At 36.6% G+C, this 6,866-nt stretch overlaps 1 long non-coding RNA gene across 2 annotated transcripts; it reads left to right on the top strand.

Moving 5' to 3' along the window:
* The first annotated feature begins 614 nt into the window (after positions 1 to 614).
* LOC131326304 (uncharacterized) lies at positions 615 to 5,153 on the top strand. Of its 2 annotated transcripts, none has more exons than XR_009199967.1 (5): positions 615 to 757; positions 851 to 1,060; positions 2,915 to 3,278; positions 3,907 to 4,126; positions 4,489 to 5,153. It is a non-coding gene; the product is annotated as an uncharacterized LOC131326304 (long non-coding RNA). The 2 variants fall into 2 exon arrangements; XR_009199966.1 differs by having other exon boundaries at positions 2,915 to 3,014; positions 3,907 to 4,106; positions 4,481 to 5,149.
* The last annotated feature ends 1,713 nt before the right edge of the window (positions 5,154 to 6,866 follow it).

Here is a 6,866-nt window from a genome sequence, read left to right as displayed (position 1 = left end):
ATGTCGCCATCTTGTCACGAGTCGTTTTCCCATCCTGAAACACGAATAATTCATAATCTACACTACTTCTTTTAAATGTACGAAGATGTTTCCTCCTTTTTGCATTCCACAAATGCCCCTAGCACTTGCAACTAATACCAGTCCTGTCCTACACCTCTTCTCAACCACACAATACGCTCCAACCAAAACGATACAACTTGAAATGAAGCACCGCACTACTCCAACGCCTCTACACCAAATCAGTGAATATGTCTCTGAAAACCCCCTCTAGAATCACTTCTGTTGACGACCCCCTTCCGACGATCGATCGAAATTCCTTCCTCCACCATTGTCCATCTTCTAGAATCTCTTCCTGTCGCAGCTTCTGCCTTTTCTCACGGTAAGCAGTCTCTAAATTCCAATAAAATGTTGTTTTAGATCATGATGAATTATGTCGCAACAACTCTTTACTGCACTCAAACTATTAGACGAATTGCTTCCATCGGAATTAACGAATCGAACTCTCCTGACTCTCTACTTTCCCACCAACGGACATCAAATCCAATGGCGTGTCTTGAGCCACTCCTACGGATGACTCAAGTGCCGATCAAATCCAGAAGCCTTTCGACGTTGTACTCCTCCAGTGCCCACCATCTCTAACACCAGAGCCCACCAAATCCATCAACACCGTTTTTCCTTTGCTGTTGTCCACCGTTCTTCAAAATCCCTTCCTGCCGAACTTCTCTCGATTTCAAATGGTAAGCATTCCTTAAATATGGTAATCTAATGCTGAGTTTACATCATAACTGAGTTGGTCATGCCAAACAGTTATTGCACGTAAGTTGTTTGATGAATGGTTTTGAAATTTCAGAACCCGACGTTTTGTCTTTTGAGGCAACGTATTCTCCTCTACCGCCTGTTTCTTTCCCTCCACCTCTCCTTTTGCGAGTGCGATATTTCGGACAATAAATTCTCATTTCTCGATGCTCCTACCTATTGAGAAATAAAGGCGCAATTGATAGGTTCTTAGCTTTTGCCGCCGATGGGGAAATCGAGGCGGTTGCCCCTGTGGACATCGATGGTGCCAATGTACTCTATACTTAGCATTTGTCTCTCTCTCTCTCTCTCTCTCTCTCTCTCTCTCACACACACACACACACACACACAACTTGAGTACCTTCCGCCTTAGTGAAGTTTCTTCCGACAACAAAAGGCAATTGTTCATCTTTGCCATGATATGGTTGACTTTCACATTGACCATGTTGATTTGCTTTTTCTTCTCCCTAATGTTTTTTGGTGTTTTCAATTGCTCCCTTTTGTTTCACTATTCTAATTTTCTCTTTTGAGATCCATTTCCTTAATTATTGTTACAAATTCTTTTGTTGGTGTTGACAATTATGTATGCACGTCCTACATATCCAAGGGGTAAAAATTTTGACAACTTATGGCCAAATGTAGGTCTTCTTCCTAACTCTCACCTCCAACAGAAAAGGGTGGAAAAGAGAAATTAGTTTCCTTTAAGTAATAGTATTTTGTGCTATCTACCACTGATTACCACCTAAAAATATTCCTTATATTCCAATTTTATTAATCCTTTACGAATTGTGGGTGGGCACTGCATGTCGATAAGGTTGGTGAATTAGGTTCTTGAATTCAAAACAGAGATATAGTAGCCCTTAAGGATGCAAGGTCACTAGAGATAGAAAGCTTATATTTGGATAGTAGCTAAGAAGTAAGAAAATGAATACTAGAGTGAAAACTTTTGGATTTAGTAGTTATGTCCATTGGGCCACCTTCTACTTCTTTCTTGTGCAACATGGGTTTCTTTTGCACCAAGCGTGTATAGTTCTTTTCGGAATTCTACGTGATGCTTAAATTGTTTACTTAATTGTCACATTATGAACATTAGTTTACGATCTTGCATGTGAACAAAAAGGCTGAGTACCCCAGTCTTTTAAGTTAAGATTGGATCTTTGCATTGGTAGAAATGAATTGGGCACTGGCTTCAATCATGGACATGTCTATATTATGGAATGTGAAAAGCATATGTGCGTAAAAAAAAAAAAAACTATATCAATGCATGAAAAAGGTTTGAAGATGCACTTTAGTACGAGTGTCGTGAAAAGACAAGGATGCTGGAGTATGTATTTCTCCTTTCTATTTGCCCCTGTGTCTTGTTTCCTTTCAAACAGAATTTCCTATGTATATGTTGATTTTTGTACCTTGAATATTGATGTACTCCATTTTATCCTAGCGGATATATGAATTGGAACAAATGTTCCAGAACATGGTATGCATTTGTTCACAGACAGTGAATTTATCCATCCAAATCTGGTAGATAACAAATGGAAATAACCAAAATCTAGAACCACCGAATTTTTGGCAAAAATGGTGATTAATGCTCCTATCAACACCTTTTTGCATAACAATGTGATGAACGAAAGTCAGCTTTAGTTGTTGTTTAAGTACCACAGAAATGTCCTATGGTCTGAAGTATTGAAATATGACATGTGTCGGACACATACGCAACACAGGGCACTCTTTGGCACACTTGTGAGACATGCCTAAATATGGGTCCGATTTTTGTATTTTATTTGTTAAGTCTGGTACATTGTGGACACGCTCGGTCACATTTGAGACACTTTTCGGATACATTAAGGCCGCACTAGGATGTTAAGATCATTCTTTCTCTGTTTTTTAATTTGATCAGTTGGCATGAGTCATTTGTAGTGTTTGCATGTTAGCCTAGACCTAGTTGGCTAGATTCTTGAAACGTTGGAAGTAGAACATGTTTATTTTTGTTGCGTTGTTCTATTTGTGTTATATGTTATATTTGATGCATACAAGTACACACAATCCTTTTTCTTGCTCGCAACATTACACTTATTTCAGAACCCATCTTCATGTAATTGATTCAGTTTTTGTTTTCTTGCAGGCATGACTTCTACAATTATGTTATTTGGAATGGAGCTTTCAGATTTTAGTGCGAATCTACTATGAAAACAACAATATCAAAGGCTACCATTTCTGTATGGGTAAGAATTTTATAGCGTTGGAATTCAAGCACACCTATTTTAAAGCCCTGGAATTGAATTTTAGCTTTGATAAAAGTTCAAACCACAAAGCACATGTATTATTAGAACTACCACACCTGAACATTTTCACAAGGGAGATTGGTTTTGTAGGGGCTACTGCAATAGATGTATTTAAACTAGACCATTCGAAATGTTGAGTTAGACGAATTTGAGATATGATGGGCAACCAGGAGTGTACCTAGCATTCCAGCCATTTGGCCAAAGGTAAAACCAAGGACTTCATATTAATGATATTGTTTGCATTGTGCTTGCTCGGGCCGCCGTTCAAAAAAAAAATAATGCTCGCTCGGGCCAATAGATTCCCGGAATGAATCCGTAATGCAAATGCAGCTGAGATGTTGAGAGTTGTGATAAGAAAAAAAAAACACCTTCTCTTTGCGTTCATATTTTTGGGCTTTAAAATTATAGCATGAAACACTGGAAGGATGAATAGCCATGAGGGCATGATTAGTCCATATTGTGTCACAATTGAAGCCGCTATCGAGCACTGATTTGCAATGGGTGGAAGTTTGAACCCCAGAAGGGTAAGGACGCTGATGAGGAGCTAATTTGTTTTGTGTTTTCATTATTCTGGTTACTCTTAGGAATTTCTTACTCTTAGGAATTTCCGAACTTCAAATTTGATATCGTAAGAAGTAGGGAAACAAAGTACTTAACAAAGACCATACCTATATGCAACCAAATTAAAATAACTTTGGCCGAATTAATGGGATTCCTTTTATTACACGTGCAAACTAATCTCAGTAGATTTGGCATTCCTAATCTCTTGACTTTGGCATGTTCCTCTATATGTAAATTCATGTACAATTTTGACTTTAGATTGTTAGTACAGGTATGAGATGGCCAGTGGATACTCACAAGACAAGTTTCCATTTCAACACAAGCCTAACTTCAAGGGGTAACTATGGTACAGATACTGCCACAGGGTCAAAGAGAAGCCTGCCACCATCTTGAAGAAAGTATGGAAGAGGAAAAATCCTTCGAGTGGTTAGAATGCAGTGCAAGTAGGCGGCAAGGTTGACAATTTTTCCAGTAGCCCTTAAAACTTAAAAGTGAGAATCAATCTAGCAGGGCTTAACATAACCTCAATATTTAGTGCTATGTCTGTATTCATGCTACAACAACAATAACCTCAATATTCATGTTGTTGTTCTCTGTATTCATGCTACATAAGTATTGATTTAATAGTTTATCGCTACAGAGGAATTTGAAAAAATTTCACTACATGATAATCTTCCTCATGTGTTAGAAGGATTAATCTAAATGCACCTATGTTGATTTCACCACATTGTCTTGCTCGGGATCCAAGTATTGTTGAATATCAATAGTTCCTTACATACAACACAACCATGTGTTTTTGGTAGATTTGATCAATCAAGAGACTAATTGTTTGCTTGCGTTTGGAGATATTCAGGACTTGATTTTAATCTGAGAGTCAATGGCATATGATGCTGGAAACTGGTGTTGGAAACACTAGGTGGACAATAAACTGACAGGTGTATTCAACGGAAGTCTGTAATTGTTGATATTCAAGATACCTGTTTTAAATTGATTGTTTGTGACTTACTATAAATGGGTTGGCTTAGCTTACAAATGCTAGACATCTTGCTCTCTTTCGAAATACACGTTTTGAGGATATCAGGGTTCTTAAGTTTAAAAGGGATACCAGTTGCAAGATGTGTAATCCTTAAAATCGGGAGCCCTTGTGGACTTCGATCTCCAGGCTGTAGCTATGGGATATATGTTCATCTTCATATTGTGTTCCCGCAGGTATGGATGGAAGACTTGTTGGATGGATGTCTAGTTTCTTTATGACATAAGATCCTCTATGCTCAAAAGAGATTGTTTGAAACTTTTTTTTTTTGATCAGCGAGATTGTGTGAAACTTTAGTAACGCTATATTAAACATAACACATTATTCATGCACTCTAATTTCTGTACCTTTCTCATGTCAACATAGAAAGGTATGCACAGGCCATTATATGATTGAAGTTATTACAATTTTTTTCAATCGTTGGATGGGGAATCAAGAACCTCTCACATGACGATCCCTCGGACGATTCCTAATGTGATATGTAAAATAATACTCACCACGAAATATTTTCTCATTTTATATCACATGAATGATCGTCGTATGAAAAGTCTTAATTCTACTTATTCTGTCTCATATTAAAGAAAATGTCTGCCTTACAATGAAGGAAGAAAGATGATCATGACCATTATTAGATTCTCACCAAGTCTAACTGAAGATAATTTTCATTCTTGAGACTTTAAGCTTCAACAGAAAATAATACTCCAATAATTACATATTTTATTGGCTATCACTATTACAAAGCCAAACATTGCTTTCATGTGCACCGCACGTGCATTTTTACTAGTATGAAGAAAGCTACGAAAACAAAAAATTCAGCCCTGTTTTTTTTGTACAAACGCTTACATTAGTCAATGTCGTCATCATCATTGCACCTAACATCTCCAGAAGAGCTAAGAAAAAAAACAACGATTACAATTTTTCAAGAATGCAGAGAATGCCATTTACAATTTCTCTTTTCTACAAAACCAGAAGGAGAGAGAAAAAGAAGTGACCTCGTAACCTGTAACTTACAACATGGCTGTCACAAAAAAAAAAAACCCTAATTTTTGCAAAAAAGGGAAACCTTAATTTCTGGTTTTGCAGATAGAAAGAAAAGAAAAGAAACCAAAAGGCAAATTTTGAAAAGAGACAAAAATAAAATAAAATAAATTCCTACCCACAAAATGTTTTTATCCAGACTCCGTGGTCTTCACAAAGTTAACATTTTCAGCCATGATAAAGGGAAAAACATAAAATCATGCAACACAAACAAAAAGAAAACAGATAAACCCTAATTTTTGGTTTTGTAGATAGACGAACTCCAAATCATTTGAACCCTAACTCTAAAATCAAAACCAACCCTAACCAGAGAGAGAGAGAGAGATTCAATCTTCTTCTTTACTCGTTCAAAACAAGCCCTTATCTGGTTTGAATCGGCAAAAGCCCTAATTTTTGAATGGTCGAACCAGCAGATAATGTAGAGTGGGAGAGAGAGAAATCAAACCTTGTTCTTCTTCTCCAGATATTCTTTTTCCTTGTTCTTTTTCTCGTTCGATCGTTCATCGTCGTTCTCTCTCTCTCTCTCTCTCTCTCTCTCTCTCTCTCTCTCTCTCTCTCTCTATATATATATATATATATATATATATATATATATGGGTGTTGAACTCATACATGAAATAAAAAGCAGAAGAGTGATTTGTTTTGTGTGACCCTTACCCGCTTACTTTTTTTTACCCGAATCTAGGTCTCTTTTTACCAGCGAGCTCCCTTTAATATTCATGCCGTTGGATTTTAGTGTTTGTCAGAGGTGCAGATTTTAGTGTTTGTCCAGGATACCTGACCTGAATATATATATATATATATATATATATATAAAATCCGTTTCAAATGAGGATCACATCATTTTAGTTAAAATATAGACCTCCTCATTTCTCCCATTTTTTAAGGGTACACACGAGAAATCAAAAAAAAAAATGACCAGGGAGGGTTTCATTCAAACAGTTATTTATTGAATGGTTATATATATATATATATATATATATATATATATATATATATAAACACAGTCATTTTCAAATGAGGAGATCCTTATTTTAGTTAAAATAAGGATCTCCCCATTTATCTCATTTTCCAATTGAATTTCGATGATCCGAGCCGCTCAATATGTACATAATGTAGTTTTAAGAGTACCCGCAAGATAAGGACCAACTTAACTTTAT

The sequence above is a fragment of the Rhododendron vialii genome, chromosome 5a, assembly GCF_030253575.1.
Source record: "Rhododendron vialii isolate Sample 1 chromosome 5a, ASM3025357v1".
In the NCBI taxonomy this organism is placed as follows: domain Eukaryota; kingdom Viridiplantae; phylum Streptophyta; class Magnoliopsida; order Ericales; family Ericaceae; genus Rhododendron; species Rhododendron vialii.
The sequence above is the reverse complement of the archived record's forward strand: the minus strand, read 5'-3'. Positions and strand labels throughout refer to the sequence as shown.